This window comes from Tamandua tetradactyla, chromosome 2, assembly GCF_023851605.1.
Source record: "Tamandua tetradactyla isolate mTamTet1 chromosome 2, mTamTet1.pri, whole genome shotgun sequence".
NCBI lineage: Eukaryota > Metazoa > Chordata > Mammalia > Pilosa > Myrmecophagidae > Tamandua > Tamandua tetradactyla.
This window is the reverse complement of record NC_135328.1, coordinates 26280558-26302741: the sequence shown is the minus strand read 5'-3', so window position 1 is coordinate 26302741 and position 22184 is coordinate 26280558. Positions and strand designations below refer to the sequence as shown.

The 22184-nt window shown below is 40.0% G+C and overlaps 1 long non-coding RNA gene and 1 pseudogene across 1 annotated transcript; one reads left to right on the top strand and one right to left on the bottom strand.

The window, feature by feature from the left end:
• The first annotated feature begins 1421 nt into the window (after positions 1-1421).
• On the top strand, positions 1422-1869 carry LOC143655845 (dynein light chain Tctex-type 1 pseudogene; annotated as a pseudogene).
• A 720-nt stretch (positions 1870-2589) lies between these two features.
• On the bottom strand, positions 2590-20386 carry LOC143659455 (uncharacterized). Its single transcript, XR_013163548.1, has 4 exons — positions 20262-20386; positions 8273-8414; positions 3318-3360; positions 2590-2868 (listed from the first exon to the last, which is right to left on the bottom strand). It is a non-coding gene; the product is annotated as an uncharacterized LOC143659455 (long non-coding RNA).
• Positions 20387-22184: the final 1798 nt, after the last annotated feature.

Sequence of the window (22184 nt, the reverse complement as noted above, 5' to 3'; positions counted from 1 at the left end):
CTCGTAGCTCAGAACTCTCCAAAAGTTCCGGTGAATGCTAGCCTTGCTCCGGTCCAAGGGTCTTTTGCGTTGGTCTTCCCGCAAAATGTCACCTTGTGAGGTCTACCCTGGCCACCCATCTCAAACTCACAGCCTACCTTGCTCAGTTATCCTGTTTATTTTTCCATAGCATTTATCACTTAATTACCATATAATGTGCATAGTTACTCCTCTTTCCTTCTTTGCTCTAAACCCCAAATTAAACCTGTGCAAAGTTCACCGATATGTCTCCAGCACCTAAGAAACATGCCTTCCCCGTAGCAGGCACATCAAGATTTGTAGAATGGGTGAATGTGATTCCTGTTCCTCATCCCTAAAATGGGGATAATAATAGTACTCAATTCATTGATCAGCCGTGGCAGGGGGGATGGTGAATATAACATGCAAAATTTTAGTGCTAGGAGCATAATCTGCATTCCTTAAGTGGTTAGTATGCCTATGTACAGTTGAGGAACTGAAGTAGAGAGATACTCAGTAATGCGCTCGGCAGTCATCCAACTAGTAGGTGAGAGATCCAGAATTCCAATCCAAGCAGAATGACTCCAGAACCTGTGTTCCTGGGGATCTGGCTATTCTGCCTCTTAATAGGGGTCCCTTGTGGCACATTTGTTGTGCAGTAGTTCAAGTATAAAAAAGCAATTATAGTCACACTGCTAAATTGTTACCAATTGCACATTACCTCTCTGGGCCTGCGTCATCACTGATACAATGTCACCACTTGGCTTTTCATGGATTCTCTCTCTCTCTCTTTCTCTTTTTTTTTTTTTTGGCGGAGGATGGGGTGGGGCAGTACATGGTCCTAGAATTAAACCCGGGTCTCCCCATGGAAGCTTTTCATGGATTCTAAGAGCTCAGGTATAATTCATCCATGAGGCTTTCCTTGACCAACCTCTCTGGACTCAAACCTGGTATTTCCCCTTTCACAGCACTTATCTCACAGCCTTGTGATTAAATATCTAATCTTTTGTCCTCTGCCCCTCTTGTATATCTACTCTTAGACACCAGGTGATCTCATTCTGTTCCTTGTTTTGAAATACCTCCAGCCTGGACCCCCTCCAATTGCTTAGGCAATATTTTCACTTGAATATGTAACAACAGACCTCTGAAACTTGTGCCCCAACAACCATTGAGTGCCCTCTGCCCTTCCCCCACTCCCTAAAACCTACTTTTCTCCTCTTTTGCCCCATCTTAGTTGGTGGGACCACCATCTACCCAGGTGCTCAAGCCAAAATCATCCCTTTCCTCCACCACCACCACCGCATCTAGTCCATTAACAAGTCTGGTCAATGTTTTTCTCTCCAAACTATCCCAAAGCTGTTTTTCACTATCATTATCCTTCACCATGTTTGCACTTATGAAGTGCCCAGGAAGGAAGAAGGAAGATGGCTGCTGAGGAGACTGCTTTTATTGTTGATGAAGTGAGCAACATTGTAAAAGAGTTCATAGAAAGTGCAATTGGTGGTAATGCTTGTAACACAGCAGAATGAATCAGTGGACCACAAATGTTGTAGAGCAAACTTTAAGCCAACTCACCAAGCCTGGGGAACCATTTCAATACATTGTGACCTGTGTCATTATGCAAAAAAATGGAGCTGGATTACACACAGCAAATTCTTGCTTCTGGGACAGCACCACTGATGGGAGTGGCACTGTGAGATGGGAGAACAAGACCATGTACTGCATAGTCAGTGCCTTCGAACTTTCCATTTAACTTTCTTGTCCAACGTCGGTGTTTTTTTGTTTTGTTTTGTTTTGTTTGCTGTATGGGGGAGGTCACATTTCATTCTTTTTCCATGTGATTATCCAGTTATTGCAGCACCATTTGTTGAATTTTGGGGGTGGGGGGGGTGGGAGGGGTAGGTCATGGGCTGGGAATCCAACCTGGGTCTTCCATAAGGCAGGTGAGATTTCTACCACTGAACTACCCTTGCACCCCCACAACTTAAGTGTCTTCCCCTTTTGTTTCAGCATTTCTATTCCCTCTTCTACCATCAACTATGAATTCAGTGAATACCTTTCTTGTTCTCTTTTAAGTGTGTTTTTTTTGTGTGCCACTCTCAAACTATACAGAAAAAAATCAAAATAACTGCCCTGTTATATGAATGGCAGTCTGTAAGTTAGCTGTGTAATTTACTGGAGGTAGTTAAAAGCTTGTATTTCCACCTGTCTTAATTCTGAATATTTCATTTCAAGGGTGCTAAAAATGGCATCTGCTAGTGTGACATTTTCTCTGATCTGAAATTATTCAAATATACTAATTTTCCATACTTTGTACTTTTGTTAGAATAGTAAATTATTCAATTTTTTTTTAACTTGGTAACAAGCCAGGGAATTTTGCTGGCATTTTTGGAAATCAGTCAAATGATTTCCGGGAAGAGGATGATCTAGCAGAGATGCAACAGCAGCTGACTTAGAAAATACAATAGTAAAAATGCCAGACTGCAAACAATTCATTCATTCAGCAGATAGCTATTGAGACTCTCTCCATGCCAGGAGCTGTTCTGACTGCTGGGGTTGCAGTGGGGAATGAGACAAAATCTCTGTCTTCATAGAGCTTTTATTTTAGTGGGACAAATAGATAAACAGACAAACCGACAATTACAAAAAATTAGAAGATACTTATAGTACATCAAGCAATGATAAGTGCCATTTAAGAAAGCGCACGAAGATCAATAGTGCTGGGGGAAAGAAGAGTTGCTGGAGAGAAAATGCCTCATATCTTTATCCCCAACACCATCAATTCTCCCACTTTTTCACCTATCAGTTAGTCCCAAGAAGGCTGACCCATATACACCACTTCAGTTGGCTCTCTGGAAGCCCCGGTAGGACCTGGGAGGGAGGGAGGAGAGTGGAGTTAGTGTATTTATTCCTCTTCGTGACTGTTCATATCTTAAATAGCAGGTCATTGCTCCTGAAGGGTGAATCCTCCCCACATGACTCTCTTCTTCCAGATTCTGATAATTGCTTCCCACCTTGACCCTTCAGGACTAGAGGGCCCTTATTTCTGACCCCAGGGTACTGCACTCACAGTGGGACGTCTCTAAGTTCCCCATCACATCATTGTAAAGAGCCCCTTTGTTGAGTTTTCTTTGAATAAACCTAATTTAAATGTGGCATCTATTTTCTGCTGAGACCCTAACTAACACATGGGTTAATCTAGGAAAGTGTCCCTGATGTCTCTTAGAGCAGAGAGAAGTGAGGAAACCAGCCCTGCAGATATCTGGGACAAAAGATTTCCAAATAGAACTACAATAAAAACCATAAATGTTCATACTCACATAATATTATGTGCAGATGCAGGGGCCATGTGGTAGAAGCATTCTTGGCATGTTGAAAAATGAGCAAGGAGGACAGGTGAAGGAGCCAAGAAAGCAAGCGTGGGGTGGGGGGAGAAAATAGATGACAACATTAGACATGTAAGGAAAGGGTGGGGGGATGCAATGCACAGAAAACTATTGTAAAGGCCTTGGTTTTCATTCTGAGTAACATGGAAAGTCATTGGAGTGTTTTAAACAAAAGAATGATATGATCTGACTTATGATTTTTTAAATAGACTTTATTTTGTAGTATTTTAAGTTTACCAAGAAAATGCATAGAAATACATAGGTCCTGTATACTCCTTTCCCCCTTCCCCACAGTTTCACTTACTACTAAAATTTTACATTAGTGCAGTACATTTGTTTCAGTTGATGAACCAATATTGTTGCATTACTATTAACTGAAGCCCAAGCAGTATATTAGGATTCACTTTTGTGTTGTACAGATCTATGGATTTTCACAAATGCACACTATGTATCCACCACTACAGTATCACACAGAATAATTTCTACTGCTCTAAAACACCCTGTTCTCCAAATATTTTTCCCTCCCTCCTTTCTACCCTTCCCAACCACTGACCACCACTGATCTTTTTACTGTCTTTATAGTTTTATCTTTTCAAGCATGTCGTGTAGTTGGAATCATACTGTGTGAGACCTCTTCAGATTAGTTTTCACTCAGCAAAATGTACTTGAGTCTTCCATGTGTTTTTGTGATATGATAGCTCATTTTTTTTTAATTCCTGAGTAGTATTCCATTGTATAGATATACCACAATTTGTTTACCCATTCAGTTACTGGGGAACATCTTGATTGTCTCCAGTTTTTCCCAGTTATGGAAACAGCTGCCATAAACATTCATATGCCAGGTTTTCTATAGATATAAGTTTCCACTTCATTTGGGTAACAGTTGCTGGATTGCATGGTAAGCCTATGCTTAGCTACATAATAAATGGTCAAACTGTCTTGCGAAGTGACTGTACCACTTTACATTTCCACCAGTAATGAAAGAGAGCTCCTGTTATTTGACCTGACTATTTTGAAAGATGTCTCTGATTGCTGTGTGAAGGGGTTCTTGGGGTTGGGCAAGGATCAATGCAAGGAGACAAATTAGGAGGATACTGCAATAATCCATATGAGAGTGGTGATTTGTATCAGGGTAAAAGCCAGGCAAAAGGGAAGAGGTGGTTGAATTCTGGATTTATTGAAAATTGAGCTGACAAGCTTTGCTGATGGAGTCAGTGGGTATTCTAGCTTGAAAGCTGCTGGAATGTGATATACCAGAAACGGTACGGCTTTTAAAAAGGGACAATTATTAAGTTACAAGTTCATAGTTCGTAGGCCATGAAAATGTCAAAATTAAGGTACCACAAGAGGTTACCTTCACTCAAAAAAGGCTGATGAAGTTCAGGTTTCTCTCTCAGCTGGGAGGGTACATATTGATGTCTGCTAGCATTCTCTCCTGGCTTCTTGTTTCATGAGGAGGCGTTTTCTTTCTTCATCTCCAAACGTTTCTGGCTGTGTGGACTCTGTTGGTTCTGGTTGCTATCATGCTTTTTCCAAAATGGTTCCCTCTTAAAGGGCTCTAATGAGCAACCCCACTTTGAATGGATGGAGACACATTTTCATGGAAACCACCTAATCAAAAGTTACCATCTACAATTGGGTGGGTCATATCTCCAGGGAAACAATAAAAAAGATTCTGCCTAGCAATATTAAATGAAAATTAAAGGACGTGGCTTTTCTGTGGTACATAATAGCTTCAAACCAGCACAATGGGTATGAGAAAAAGAGGCTCAACACATATCAGTTCACATGAGGAAATTTCTTGGAATCCTCTGGTCTTCCACATTGCAGGACATCATTCTATCCAGCAAATATCCTCTGAGCACCTACTTTGTACCAAGATTGTGTTGAAAATACAAGGGTGAATGAAGTCTGATTCTGGAACTAATCCAGAAAAATGACGGTGTTTGCACTTAAGCTCCTCTATAGGTAAACCACATGTCTAGCCATTGAGTTACGCCCCCTTCTTCATTGTTTATTAGTCTATAGGTAATGGATGATGCATATTTTATTCAATGAAATGTCTTTCGAAATTCTAGATATGAGTAGAGTGGTGACACTTTGTTTATAATATCATGCTTCAAGTGCAGAAATACTTCCCTATTATAAGAAAAGTTCTCATCTCTAAAAGGATTTCTACATGCAGCAATAAAAATAAGAAACAAAACAAACCTTTAGCTCTTAACAATCGAGCTTTATAAACTCTTTTGCCTTCTAGCCTATACTGCTAACTTCCTCCACCTCCGTGTAGCCTCCCACACTGCAAGTTTCTCAGTCCTCGCGATCTCTTATTCATCATTCAGTTGCTATGCCAGTCCAAGTTTTCAGGTAAGCAGACACTGAAATGAAGCTAGAAGTACAAGAGGCTTCTTGGTGAAAACTGAGAGGGGGAGGAGGCAGAATTGGTGTGAGAAAGACTCAGACTGTGATACAGATCTGACAAAGTCTTGGCTAACCCAATGGGGAATGGTAGAACAAAGACTGCTGGGCAGAGGAGACCCCGACAGACAGAAATGGCCAGACCCTGCAACCCCTGCTGTGCTCAGTGACTAAGGACTGCCCAGGAAGAGTGTGGCCCTGGCTCAAGTGCCCTGTTGGATCCCAAATGTGCTGCAGGTTGAGGCCGTCAGCTAACCACACCTCCATTAGCTAAACAAAGAGTCCTTTCTAGAAGGGAGGTCTGAGTAGCACATGGCTCTGGCTGTCACAGTAGTTATTTTGCCCCACAGTATTGTGTATTTAATTTTTAATTTTAATTTTTTCTATATTTGAGAAGTTGTGGGATTACTGAACAATTATGCATAAAGTACAGGATGCACATATATTGCCCTAATATTAACGCTTGGATTGGTGTGGAGCGTTTGTTACAATTGATAACAACACATTTTTATAATTGTGCTATTAACTGTAATCAGTGGTTTAACTCAGGGTTCACTGTTTGTGTAGTGTGGTTCTATGGATTTTTAAAGTTTTTTTTTATTTAGTTGCTATATATAAAATTCAGCATTTCCCCTTTTATTCACATTCAGATACATATTTCAGTGCTCTTAGTTACATTCACAATGTTGTGCTACCATCATCACCATCTATTACCAAAACGTTTCCATCATTCCAAGTAGGAATCATGTATATTGTAAGCCTTGATTTCCCATTCCCTATCCTCACCCCTGGTAACCGATATTCTAGATTCTGACTCAATGAGTTTGCTTATTCTAAGTAGTTATTTTTTAAAAGTGAAGGATTCTAACCACACTGGAAATTTTTCACGATTGCTTCTCCATGACAGTTCACCATTTCTTACACTGCACATCAGATTCATCGATACATTATATAAGTTCCAATATATCTCCAGAATCACCTCCTGTACAGCCCTGGACCAAGCCAACATCATCTCTCATTCCTAACAAGTCTCCCTGCTTTGGCTTTTGCCTCCTTATAACCTCTTCTCAACACAACAGCTTGAATGATCCTTTTAAAACATAAATCGGATCAGGTCAGCTATGCTCAAAATTCTGTATGGCTCCACATTTCAATCAGTGAAAGTCCTTATAGTGGCCTAGAGGGTCCGACATGATTTGTGTCCTCCTCCTATTTATCTTTCTGATTTCCTCACATTTCCCCAAGTTCCCTCTGCTCCAGCCACACTGGCCTTCTTGCTGATTCTTGAACTGGCCAGGTCCATTACCACCTAGGGCTTTTGTCACCCCTCCCCTTCTGTAAGGGTCTGCCATCTCGTTCACCTCCTTCACATCTGTGCTCATGTCTCACTTCAAGAAAACCTACCCTAATCCCTTGCTCACACCGTATATGGTAAATGTCCAACACTTCCCAGCCCAACATTCCCTGATGCTCCTTATCCTCTTCTCTTCCCTACCTCCTCCTAAATTTACTATTTTCTAGCACATAACTTTACTTATTTACTATTGTTTATATGGTTTATTGTCTGTCTCCTTTGCTAGGAGACAGGGATCTTTGTCTATTTGTTCACTCACATTCTTTGAACATCCTGAAGAGTGCCTAGGACAGAGCTCAATTAAAAACCAAAGGAAAACTTAGCCACCCATTTAGAAAAGCAAATTGAAACAAGGTTGTTTTAGTTTCCTAGTTACTAAAACGAATAACATACAATGGGTTGGCTTAACAACAGGAATTTATTGAGTCACAGTTTCAGTAGCTAGAAGGCTTCTTTGCTCCTTGGGCCAATATATTCCTCTGGCTGGCAATCTTTGGGGTTCCTTGGCTTTTCCACCACATGGCAGTGCTCACGGTGGCGACTTCCCCTTTCTCTTCCAGGTTCCCTTGACATCAGCTTTCTGGCTGTTCTCTGTTACTTCTTTCCTGTGTCTGATTTCCTTTGCTTATACGGACTTCAGTCATGCTGGATTAAGGCCTAGCCTCCTTCAGTCTGGGCACACCTTATCTAATAACATCTTCAAAGGCCCTATTTTCAAATGGGTTCACGCTCACAGGACCAGGGGTTGGGAACATTCCTTTTGTGGGAAACATGAATCAATCCCCCACAGAAGTTATATTCATATGTTAAGCTTAAACAATTAAGACAATAACGTCTGATAATATCAAAAATGTATGGAACTGCTCATCTTTCCATGTGGGAGACCCGGGTTTGATTCACAGACCATGCACCCAAAAGAGGAAAAAAGAAAAAAGTGTATGGAACTGATGTTTTCATAGTTTGCTGATGAGTTTACAATTTGTTACAAACTTTTGGAAATCCATTTAGCCATCATAGTGGTTCTTAACTTTCAGAATTTCAGTTCTTGAACACCCCAAAGCCTTCCTCATTCTGCACAAATATCCCTAAACCTACTTTTCTTGGCTTAGCCACCTACCTGTGATTTGGAATATCAGTTTCCTGGTGCAGCCAGCCAGTCACTGGGGCAAAGGCCTGACATTCGCATTTTGAGTGTTTAAACAGTACCGTTTACACAACTCGACATTCTGCTTTCTCATTGGAACTGATTTTCTCATTAGCTTTGCAAAAGAGAAGAGAAAAAATTGTTAGCAATACGTTGTGAAATAGATCTTTCACTAAAGTCCAATGTATATTTGAACTGTTTCTTTTGTCCAACAACGTTCTTTTTCTCATTCCAACAGAGTTCCTCATTTCTAGCTATAGCCGATTTTAATTCATGATCAATGTTAGCTGGCTTTTTGTTGAAATCACCTTTACTTCTTTCAATTAATTTATTATAATTTTTTCTCCAATACTTATTGGGAGGCAAGTATATGTCAGACCCTATGTTGGATGCTCTCACTAGGTTAGCTGAAGAAATAGACAATAATGATGTTATGTACTGGGATTGAGATAGAGTCAAAGAAGCTGTGAGGTTTGGTTGACTCTGATGGAGGACTCATTTTCTTTTCAACTATCTGTATACCTATTTTTCACATATGGTTATCTAATAATTTTTCTATCTGCTAATCTAAATATTGGCAAAAATTTGTGAAAACTGTTTTAGAATTAAAATAGTGTTTTCTCATAAAGTAAATCTGAGTAACTTGGTATGAGTCTGTGGGTATCTTGGAAGAAACTTAGAGCAGTTTTTAAAATTATATTTTAAAAACTTTAAATGGAAAGTCTTAGGTTCCTTTTTCATGGACCCACATGTGATAGGTTCTGGTGTCAGCTTGGCTGAGTGATGATGCCCAGTTGTCTGGTCAGGCAACTGACCATTGCTGCAAGGATAGTTCAAGGCTGGTGTTCAGTCAGTTGATCGCATCTGTGGCTGCTTATACCTATGATCAACTAAGGCGTGTCTCCCACCAATGAGAGAAATCAATCAGTTGAAGACTTTTAAGAAAGAAGAGAGACTGTTTCCACTGTTTCTTCAGCCAGCAAAGCTCTCCTGTGGAGTTCATCCAGACCCTTCATTGGGACTGCCAGCCTTCCAGCCTGCCCTATAGATTTTGGACACTTCCATTTCCATGGTGGCATGAGACATTTTATAAGTCTCATATTTACAAATATCTCCTGTTGGTTCTATTTCTCTAGATAACCTAACAAATACAGCTTGGTACTGGGAGTGGTTCTCAAGAAACAGAATCTCAAAAATTGTTTTTTACAATTGGCTTTCTGCTCTGATTAGACTCGTAGGCACTAATGACTCTGTTTCCAATAATCAAGTTGGCACTGACCATCCATGGGGTAATTTGACAAGAGAAATACATGAAATATCTCCATTAGATACTGCTAATTGTGGGCTTTTATGAGGCAAGTCTCTGGGTGAAAATGTTTTTGATACCTTTATAGAGTTTTGTGGAATTAAGAGATATAATAATGTTGTCTGGTTGTTGTTAGATATGCTGGATACAGTGATGAGGAATACATGATGAGCTGAAGGCTTCAAGTTTGCAGTTTAAGCACTGTCTGAATAATGTAAAAGTGTCTGTGTTTGCCCTGAAAGAAAATCTTTTCCTGTGGATGCAGACTTGCGATCTCTGAAAACCAGTCATAGAGCTTCATTGCACAAGTAGCAGATTTACAATGTAAACTAAAATTCTTGCAGGGTGTCTACTGTTAAAGTAAGGGCTTCTATTGGAAAAGAATGGGATCCTGAAATGTGGGGTGGGATATATGGCTTGATAATGATGTTGATAGGGAGAGGGAATCCCTGGAATCTGCTGAACCTTTGCTAGATAGACCCGGACCGCCCTGAAGAAAGAGCTTCCCCACTTCCAGTCTGCCCAGAGAAGTCTGTTATCCAACCTCCACCCAATGAGATTAACCCTTCATAGCCTGCTAACCTTATAACCACTTCTCCTAGGGAAAAAGGCCTCACTCTTCTGTATGGAGCTACTAATCCTATTTCACCAGATGAAACTGCAGTGGAATGCCCTGAGGTAATTGGCTTGAAACACACTTCTATTTTTTTTTTTTCATGCGCCATTCCTACTACCCCACTTTTCTTCAAGATCTATAACTGGACTAAGTCCCAACAGGACCTGAAAGGTGAGGTACAAAGTTTGATCTGTGAGGAAGTATGCTACACTCCAAAAGAACTGCCTGAGTTTTCCAATCTTATATAGACAGAAATCAGGGGAATATGTGTGGGAATGGATATTAAGAAGAGTGTGGAATAATACTGGAAGGAATCTAAAGTTGGATCAAACTAAATTTATGATATGGGCCCACGAAGTAATGATTCTGCATTTGATGTTATAGCTTGAGGGGTTAGAAAGGGCATTAACAGTTTGGATGGTTGGCTGAAATATGGATCCAAAGGCAGTTGAATTACCTGAGGTCAAAAATTCCAGAACTGTCCTGGTATAATGTAGGTGAGGGGATCTAGAGGCTTTGAGAGATTGGAATGTTAGAGTGAATTTATCATGGAAAGCCTGCTCTTACACCCCAGAAATGTCCAAAGGACACATCTTTCACCAGAATCTTGAGAAATAATTCGTGAGACTAGCCCCATCATCCCTGAAGAGCTCTGTAGTTGCCCTTCTCTGTAGGTCAGATAATACTGTAGGAACTGCTGTCACTGAGCTGGAATCTTTATTTTTTTTTTTTTTTTTTTAGGGAGGAAGGGAAGGAAAGACAGAGAGAGAAGGAAGGAAGGATGGAAGGAAAGAAGGGAGAAAGAAAGGGAAACATCTTTAAACATTTTCTTGTTTTTATTGTATTTTGTTTGTTTGTTTGTTTTTTACATGGGCTGGGGCCGGGAATCGAACCGAGGTCCTCCGGCATGGCAGGCAAGCACTTTGCCCGCTGAGCCACCGCGGCCCGCCCTCTGAGCTGGAATCTTAAAACACAATGGGGATGATTTGATCCTGGGTTAGTAGAAGCCATGTGGCAACAGCTAATCGCCATAGACGGGGTGGGTGTGGCCACCATAATGGCCAGCAAATTCAATGCAGCAGTCAAAATCTGAATCGCAGAGACTTGTGGCATTGACTTGTAGATCATGGGGTTCCTAGAAGTAAAATAGATGGGCAGCCTACTAAATTCTTTTTGAACCTGTATAAACAGAAGAGTTTTAGGTCAAGTGAACAGAAGTCTAACTTGAATGGCAAAAAGAGAGAGTCATGGCCCCTTAATCAATTCCCAGACTTGAGACAGTTTACAGACCCAGAGCCCCTTGAAAGAGGGGAGGGCCAGGTACCCCTGGGGAAAGACCCTGTTACACTGCCAAAAATTTACACTGTTAACCTTCCTCCCAGCCTTTCCCAAGGAGACCTACGGCCTTTTACCGGGGTAGTCGTGCATTGGCGAAAAGGAAATGATCAGATATTTAGGGGATTAGACACTGGCTCAGAAGTGACACTAATTCCAAGAGACCCAAAACATCACTCTGGTCCACTAGTCAGAGGAGAGTTTATGGAAATCAGGTGATCAATGGAGTTTTATCTCAGGTCTGTTTCAGGCAGTCCAGTGGGTCCCCAGACCCATTCTGTTGTCATTTCCTTAGTTCCAGAATGCATAATTGAATTGACATACTTAGCAACTGGCAGAATCCCCATGTAGGTTCTCTGACTCATGGAGTGAGAGCTATTTTAGTGGGAAAGACCAAGGGGAAGCCACTAGAACTGCCCCTACCTAGCAAAATAGTCAATCAGAAGCAACACCGGATTCCTGGAGGGATTGCAGAGACTCAAATGCCACTCTTAAGAACTTGAAGGATGCAGGGGTGGTGATTCCCACCACATTGCCATTCAACTCTCTTATTTGGCCTGTGCAGAAAAAAGATGGGTCTTGGAGGATGACAGTAGATTATCATAAACTTAACCAGGTGGTGACTCCAGTTGTAGCTGCTGTTCCACATGTGATATCATTGCTTGAGCAAATCAACACATCGCCTGTTATCTAGTATGCAGCTACTGATGTAGCAAATGCTTTTTTCTCAATAGCTGTCAGTAAGGACCACCAAAAACAGTTTGTATTCAGCTGGCAAGGCCAGCAGTAAACCTTCACCATCCTGCCTCAGGGGTATATCACCTCTCCAGCCCTATGTCATAATCTTGTCTATGGGAAACTTGATTGTTTCTCCTTCCCATAAAACATCAGGCTGGACCATTATATTGACATATCATATTGATTAGACCTAGTGAACAAGAAGTAGCAACTACTCTACACTTATTGATAAGGCATTTGCATGTCAGGGGATGGGAGATAAATCCAACAAAAATACAAAGGACTTCCACCTCAGTGAAATTTCTAGGTGTCCAGTAGTGTGGGGCATGTCAAGATAGCCCTTCTAAGGTTAAGGATAAGCTGTTACATCTGGCCCCTCTTTTTTTTATTAATTTTAAAATAAAAAAAATATGTAACAACAAACACAAACATTCTTAACTTATGACCATTCCGTTTTACATATATAATCAGTAATTCACGATATCATCCCATAGTTGCATATTCATCATCATGGTCATTTCTTAGAACATTTGCATCCATTCAGAAAAAGAAATAAAAAGACAACAGAAAAAAAAATTCATGCATACCATACCCCTTATCCTTCCCTTTTGTTGATCACTAGCATTTCAATCCAAATTTATTTTAACATTTGTTCCCCCTATTATTTATTTTTATTCCATATGTTTTACTCGTCTGTTGATAAGGTAGATAAAAGGAGCATCAGACACAAGATTTTCACAATCACACAGTCACATTGTGAAAGCTATATCATTATACAATCATCTTCAAGAAACATGGCTGCTGGATCACAGCTCTACATTTTTAGGCAGTTTCCTCCAGCCTCTCCATTACATCTTAACTAACAAGGTGCTATCTATTTACTGAGTAAGAATAACCTCCAGGATAACCTCTTGACTCTGGAATCTCTCAGTCATTGACACTTTATTTTGTCTCATTTCACTCTTCCCTCTTTTGGTTGAGAAGATTTTCTCAGCATCTGGCCCCTCTCATGAACAAAAAAGAGGCACAACATTTAGCTGGTCTCTTCGGATTTTGGAGATAACATATTCCTCATTTGGGTGTGCTACTCTGGCCCATTTACCAAGCAATCAGAAAAGCTGCTAGTTTTGAGTGGGGACTGGAACAAGAGGAGGCTCTGTGACAGGTCCAGGCTGCTGTACAAGCTGCTCTGTCACTTGGGCCATATGATCCAGAAGATCCAATGGGGCTGGAAATATCAGTTGCAAATAGAGATGCTGTCTGGAGCCTTTGGCAGGCCCCTATAGGAGAATCACAACACTGACCCTTAGGATTTCGGAGCAAAGCCTTACTTTATGCTGCAGATAACTACTCTCCTTTTGAGAAACAGCTTTTGGCCTGCTAATGGGCCTTAATAGAGACTGAATGCTTAACCATGAGCCACCAAGTTACCATGAGACCTGAGTTGCCTATCATGAGCTAAGTGTTGTGTGACCCACCAAACCATAAAGCTGGACATGCACAGGAGCACTTCATCATAAAATGAAAATGGTATATATGAGATAGGGCCAGAGCATGTCCTGAAGGCACAAGTAAGTTACATAAGGAAGTCGCCCAAATGCCCATGGTATGCGCTTCTGCCACATTACCTTCTCTTTCTCACACCAGAGCTATGGCCTCTTGGGGAGTTCCTTACAGTCAGTTGACTGAAGAAGAGAAATCTTGGCCTGGTTTACAGATGGCTTTGTATGATTTTCAGGGACCACCTGGAAGTGAACAGCTGTAGCACTAAAACCCTTTTCTGGTATGTCCCTCAAGGACAGTGGTGAGGGGAAATCCTCCCAGTGGGCAGAACTTTGAGCAGTGCACCTGGTTGCTCATTTTTCTTGGAAGGAGAACTGGCCAGAGGTGCATTGTGCATACCGACTCATGGATTGTCGCTAAAGGTTCGACTGGATGGTCAGGGACTTATAAGGAGCATGATTAGAAAATTGGTGACAAAGAGGTCTTGGGGCAGAGGTATGTGGATAGACCTTTCTAAGTGGTAAACATGAGTATATTTATGTCCCATGTGAATGCTCACCAGAGGGTGAATTCAGCAAAGGAAGGTTTTAATAATCAAGTGCATAAGATGACCCGTTCTGTGGATATCTGTCATCCTCCTTCTCTGGATATTCCTGTGATTGTTCAATGGGCTCATAAACAAAGGGGGCATGGTGGTCATTGGAACCATGTTGGATGGAAGTTATGCATGGGCTCAGCAACATGGACTTCCACTCACCAAGACCAACTGGCCACGGCCACTGCTGAGTGCCCAATCTGCCAGCAGCAGAGACCCACACTCAGTTCCTGATGGCACCATTCTCCAAGGTGATCAGCCTACTACCTGATGGCAAGTTGATAACATTGTGGAAAGGGCAGCAGTTTGTTCTAACTGGAATAGGCACATACTCTGGATATGGGTTTGCCTTCTCTACATGCAATGCGTCCACAAAAACTACCATCTGTGGACTTAACGGAATGCCTTATCTACTGCATGGTATTCCACACAGCATTGCTTCTGATCAAGGAACCCACTTCACAGCAAATGAAGTGCAGGAAGGGGTGCATGCTCATGGAATTCTCTGGTCTTACCATGTTTCCCATCATTCAGAAGCAGCTGGGTTGATAGACAGTGGAATGGCCCTTCAAAGACCCAGTTATGGTACCAACTAGGTGTCAATACCTTGCACGGCTGGGACAGTGTTCTCCAGGAGGCTGTGTATGTTCTGAATCAGCATCCACTCTGGGGTGCTGTTTCTTTCATAGCCAGGATTCATGAGTCCAGGAATCAAAGGGTGGAAAAGGAAATGTCACCACTCACTATCCACTAGAAACATTTTTGCTTCCTGTCCCTGAAACCTCAAACTCTGCTGGTCTACAAGTCTTAGTTCCAAAAGAAGGCGAGATCCTACCAGGAGACACAACAATGATTCCATTGAATTGGAAGTTAAAACTGCTACCTGGCCACTTTGGACTTCTCATGCCACTGAATCAACAGGCATGAAAGGAAATTACTGTTCTGCATGGGGTGATTAATCCTCAATACCAAGGGGAAATAAGGTTGCAACTACACAATAGAGGCAAAGAAGAGCTTTCCTGGAATACAGGAGATTACCTAGAGCTTCTCTTAGTACTACCATTCCCTGTGATTAATCAATGGAAAACTGCAACAGCCCAATTCAGACAGGACTACCAATGGCTCAGAAATTTCAGGAATGAAGGTTTGGGTCACCTAACCTGTCAAAGAACCATGGCCAGCTGAAGGGCTTGCTGGGGATAAAGGGAACACGGAATGGGTAGTAGAAGAAGGTGGTGATACATATGAACTATGACCATATGGCCAGTTACAGAAATGAGGACTTTTCCTCATTTCCTCATATTCATTGTTCGAATATTTCCTCCCTGTTTTGTTATGAGCATGTTTGCATCTGTACATAAGCAAATATCTTGTTTTCTTCTTATATGACATAAGTTGTATTGTTCCTTGTTATATTTTAGTCATAGGATATGAAGTTTAACAGTGAATGTACCCTATTCTGGAGCGATGAAGTGTGTTTATGGTTGTATGTAGGGCAGTTAAGTAGAAAAATCTGCAATTGTGTTCTATTTGGAAATTAAGCATGTTTCGAGGTGATATGTATAGTTGCCAAGTTGACAAGGCCTGGACTGTGATTGTCAAGTGATGTGTTCAGTTGTCTGGTCAGGCAAGCACTGGCCTGACCATTGCTGCAAGGATATTTCATAGCTGGTTGATAAACCAGAAGGCTGGTGTATTAAATCATCAGTCAGTTGATTGCATCTGTGGCTGATTACATCTTTGATCAACTAAGCCATGTCTCCATCAAAGAGATAATTCAATCAGTTGAAGACTTTTAAGGAAGAAGAGAGACTTTTCCATTTCTTCTTCAGCCAGCAAGCCTCCCCTGTGGAGTTCATCCAGGCCCTCTGTTGGAGCTGTCAGCTACACAGCTTGCCCTACTATAGCTTGGACTCTTCTATTGCTACTCTTTTATTATAAAGGTGCATGAGACAATTTTATCAATCTCATATTTACAGATATCTCCTGTTGGTTCTGTTTCTCTAGAGAACCCTGACTAATACACAGTGCTTATTATTTCCATTTGCAACTCAAGCCTTCCCATGTTTTGCAGAGCTGGTACACTGTGTATTAATTAAGAAGAGCCCCAGGACCCAAAGTGTTTGAAGTTTAGCTCACAGTTGTCCTACTGATACATCCTTTCTTCATATTCATTGTTTAGTGAAATTGGTTTTATAATTTCTGGATCCCCATGGAATTTCCAGCTGTCTCTGTGCTTTTGGGTTTTCTCACTGCCACTCCCAAATTATTATAAAGTATCGCCCATATTGTTGTTTAGTTAAAAATCAAATAAACCAGAAAGATGCTTGCCAGCTATAAATGGCATATGCTCTTATACACAGAAAAATCTGTACCTCTTACTTTTCCACATAGCTTCATGACAAAACCAGGGGCTCTAAGGAAATTAGGAAAGAAGATGATCCTGCAGGTCAGAGTTCAGATTTTTGGCAGAGGGAAATAATTTGGTCATGTTGCAATCTATGACCTTAAAAAAGTCACGTTCAACTATTTGTCACAAATGCTTATAACCCATTTACAGATATATTTGTCCCTTATATTTGATATTGGTATTGATAGACCAAAGAGTCAGAAATGATGCCCTGTAAAAGATGCTAGTATGTATATTTTATATATAGTATATATATCTACAGTATGGTCTGATGGAGAAATGGAACATTATTCAATAATCTTTAGTAAGGAAAAGGGTTAGCAATAGGATAATTTGTTAGCTATTTTAAAAATATTGAAAGACACTGCCATAATTTCCAAATGGAATGTCAAAAGTCAGACTATAGAAGCAGAAGAAACAATAAGCAACTATTGTCAAAAGTCAGACTATAGAAACAGAAGAAACAATAAGCAACCATTGTCAAATTTCTTATGGCAGCAGATATCTAAGCTTGAAAAGATACCCAGATTGGACTTGATAGCTGTGATTATGTACAGTTTTCATTATCTTATTATCTAATAACAACATAAACAGATTTAAAAGGCATGCAACAAAGTGAAAAAACATTTCCAAAATATATGACAAATTTAATATTTTATGCATACAAATTATTTATGCAATTGAAAATAATAGCATTAAATGCCAAGTAGATAAAAGAATAAAAAGCTCTAGAAAATACGTGGAAAATAACATTCAATTGGCTAATAAAAAATAATGTGGGCAAATGATTATAGAGTGCTTATTATATACCAGACGCTTTTCTAAAAGTTTTATATGTTAACTTTAAAAATATATATTTTTATTGAAATATCTTCATAAACCATATAGTCCATCCACAGTATACAATAAATAGCTCACAATATCATCACATATTTGTGTATTCATCACCATGATCATTTTTAGAACATTTGCATGACTCCAGGAACAAATAAAAAGAAAAATGAAAAAAAATCGTATGCCTCATACCCTTACCCCTCCCTCTCATTGACGACCAGATTGCAATCTACCCAATATTTTTTGCCCCTTACCCCCCCATTATTTATTTATTTTGTATCCTTATTCTTTTACTCATCTGTCCATATCCTGGATAAAGAGAGCATCAGACTCAAGGTTTTCACAATCACACGATGACATTGTAAAAGCTGTATCTTTATATAGTTTTCTTCAAGAATCAAGGCTACTGGAACACAGCTCTACAATTTCAGGGATTTGCCTCCAGCCACTCCAATATACCATAAACTAAAAAGGGATATCTATATAATGCATAAGAATAACCTCCAGGATAACCTTCCAACTCTGTTTGAAATCTCTCAGCTACTAAGAATTTACTTTGTCTCATTTCTCTCTTGCCCATTTTGGTCAAGAAGGCTTTCTCACTCCCATGATGCTGGGTCCCCACTTACACCCAGAAATAAGGTCCCATGTTGTCAGGGATATTTGCACCCTAGGGAGTCATATCTCACGAGGTGGGGAGGGCAGTAAGTTCACCTGCCAAGATGGCTTAAAGAGAGACAGGCCACATCTGAGCAGCAAAAGAGGCTCTCTGGGAGTGACTCTTAGACATAATTATCAGTAGGCTTAGCCTCTCCTTTGCAGGAATAAGCTTTATAGGGGCAAGCCCCAAAATTGAGGGTTCAGGCTATTGAATTGGTTGTCCCCACTGCTTGTGAGAATATTAGGAATTCCCTACATGGGGAAGTTTAATATTTCCTCTTTTCTCCCCAGTTATCCAATGGGACTTTGCAAACACTTGTTTATTCTCTGCCCAAATTACTCTGGGATATATCGGAGCATCACACTAACCTGCACAAACCAACAAGATCTCACCTCCTACTCAAAATTCCATGCAATTATGGTGTTCAACTAGACTGACCATCAAATTAAAGTAGATGATGTGCTACTCAAATTCTAAACTTTTCACCATATAAACATCTCTCCCTTTGGTCTTGCACAGAGGTTGAAGTATGAAAGTATGGGCCATATCATCCTTTACCCTGTATTCTAATTTACCATAGTCCTATCCAGATCAGCTTCACTCACTTCACTAGACAAAGGCTGATCACTTTTTCAGCTTTTTAAACATTGCTGAATTGGATAATGCTGACTTTCATAGCCTCAGCGCTCTAACTCTGAGTCTCAGGTGTCACATAAATACCTAAAGCTTCAGGGAACAGCCAAGTTATTATACAAATAGCTCAGTAACCCAGAATTTAGAAATATCAGTTATAACTCCTAAATATATATGACTGCTGTAGGAGCTTACAATCTAGGAACCTTTACAGTCTGCCCCAACCTGATAACCCATGCTCTTGACTTCAATTCTCTGAGTTTGTATATTATAGTTAATCCATATGAGTGAGGCATGATAATATTTTCTTTTTGTTTCTGACATTTTATTCAACATTGTCCTTATTCATTCACTTAATTGCATGCCTCACAACTTCATTCCTTCTTGCAGCCACTCAATAGTGCATATGTAAACATCTGAGTTCTCCCTGCCATTCCTCAGTCATTGTACCCTTAGGCTACCTCCATCTATTGCAAATCTCTAGCACTGCCAACATAAACATCAGTGTGCAAATGTCCAGTCATGTTCCCACTCTCAGTTCCTCCAGGTAAAGATCTAACAATGGGGTTGAAAGATACTATGACAACCCTACCTCTAGCCTTTTGTGGAATCACCACACTGCCCTCCAAGGGACTGTGCCTCTCAGCCTTCCTATCAACAGTGAATATGTACACCTCTTTCTCCACATTTTCTCTAGCACTTGTTTCTCTCTGTTCATTATACAGTCCAACCTAAGTCATTCGCACATTATACAGTCCAACCTAAGTCAATAGACACACCTTCACCACCATAATCTATATAAAGATATTTCCTTTTCTTCTCCACAGAATCCATACCCCTACTCCATGCCTCCCTCACTTGTTGACATTAGTTTGGGCATAATGTCTTTGTTACATTCAATAGAAGCATATTATAATGTTACTGTTGACTTATAGACTCTAGCTTGCATTGATTGGGCCTTTTCCTGTATCCATTTTTAACCCCTTGCATTGTCTACATTCATTTGTTCTCCCTTACCCAAAACCGCTTTTATATTTGTGCATTTAATTACCATCATTGTCCATGCTAGGCATTCCTAAATTTTAGTCGCAGTCTTTATCCTCTATCTTTCCTTCTGGTGTCATTTGTACCCCCAGCCCTTTTCCCTCAACCATATTCACACTTGGCTTCATTCAGTGTACTTATATTATTGTGATTACAGCAGGTAGTATTGTGCTATCCCCCAAAATATAAATTTTGCACCAAATAAACCTCTCTTCCTTTGGTCTCACACAGAAGTTGAACTTTCAAAATATGGACTATCTCATCCTTTACCCTGTATTCTTATTTACCTTGGTCCCATCCAGATCAGCTTCATTCATATCTCTAGCTGAAGGCTGATCACTTTTTCAATTTTTTAAACAGTTGCTGTATGAGGTAATACTGACTTTCATAGTTTCAGAGCTCTAACTCTGAGTCTCAGGTGTTACACATATGCCCAAAGTTCCAGGGAACGGCCAGGTCATAGACAAATAGCTCAGCGTCTCAGAATTTAGAAGTAACAGTTACAACTCCGGTATACATGTGACTGCTGTAAGAGCTTACAATCTAGAAACCTTTCAATAGGCCTCGTATATGTTAACTTTTAACACTCACATAGATTATGAGATGACCCTAGGCAAGTTCATTTTTCTGTGTTTCAGTTTCCCTCCTCTGTGAACCTGAGGATTTCTCTGGGAAAGATACAAAGAAGTAACATTGCTGGACAATAGAGAATGTGTGTTTGCAATTTAACAGACCCTACCCAAAGTCCCTAAGATTGCTGTGTTAATGTATATTTTTATCAATGTTGTTTAGAATACCAGTTTTCCCAACCCCAGCCAATACATGAAAGGATCTATAATTTTCATTTTTACCAATCTGATGAACAAATCACTTCTGCCTTGCTCTATTGTCAGGATTCGAATCTTCTGCGTCCTTCTTATTTGCTTCTTATTTCTTTTGTTTCTGAGGTTCTGATTTTTTAGATTTAAAATCCTTCTTCCCAGGAAATCATTTTTCCTTTCAATTCCTTCAGCATTTCCCCCATTCATTCAACAAATAGTGACTGAACATTTAACTATGTGTCCTAGTGACTGCATATAAAATGAACAAAATAGGCAAAAACTTCTACCTTTATGACACTTACATTCCAGTGAGGAAAGCAGGCAATAAACAGGATAAGTAAGTTAAATATACAGAATATTGGACAGTGAGAAGTAGCATTAAAGTAGTTGTGGGGGTAAAAATTGTCAGAGCTGGAGTAGGATTGACATTTTAGACAGGATATCCAAGGAAAACCTAGGGACAGACTTGGTATGTATCTATCTTATAGCAGTTATCACCTTCATTGTATGTGTTTAGTTTTATTACATTTGACAATTCCCCATATTCTCAGCTCCCTCAAGGAAAGCACTGTGTCTTACAATTCTTTACATCCCTTATAGCAAGTGCCATGCATTTGATAATGCATTAAATGCATTAAAAAATGCCTTGTGTTTACTGATCATTTTGATACAGATCTCATTTTTAAAATATGTGATTCTTTTAAGAGACACTAAAATTTGAATACTATCTCCTGCATGGAGGGAATTGAAAATATTAGCCTGCTACATCTTGATTATAGGACCCAGTACATGGTAGGTATTTTTTAAATGTTTCTTGAACTATGAAGTTGAATGAATTCTTATTCTGAGGAATTTCATTTTCAAAGAAGAAATTATTTTTGCAATTAAGTGATATTGATGGTATTAGAGAGTGAGGAGATAATTGTAAACATTGTATTACACAATACATATATGTAAAAAGAGAATGACACAAGTAGCAAAATATAATTTATTTGATGACTTCAAAAGAAATGCTGGACTTAGACTTTGAAATGGGGAACAAAGACTAAGAATTTACCGCTTTCCCTTCTTCCAGATCTTTTTGAAATAATCCAATAATAATAATGAAAAAATTAACAGCTCTGCAAAACAAAAGAGTGATGTGATAATTACACAAAGATCATCCTGATGAACCCCATCTGTTGGTCTACATTTCCTTGCAGTCCTCTCCCACCCTGAGGCTGGACTTGAACCATAGAACTGGTGAGAGTGATGCTGTGCCAATTAAGATGTAAGCCTTAAAATGGTCTGGCAGCTTCCTCATTTGTTCTCTTCAAAGCTGGACACCAGGCATGAAAGTCCAACTCTCATGCTGTAAAGAAAGGGGGAGATGCCCCAGAGGATGAGAAT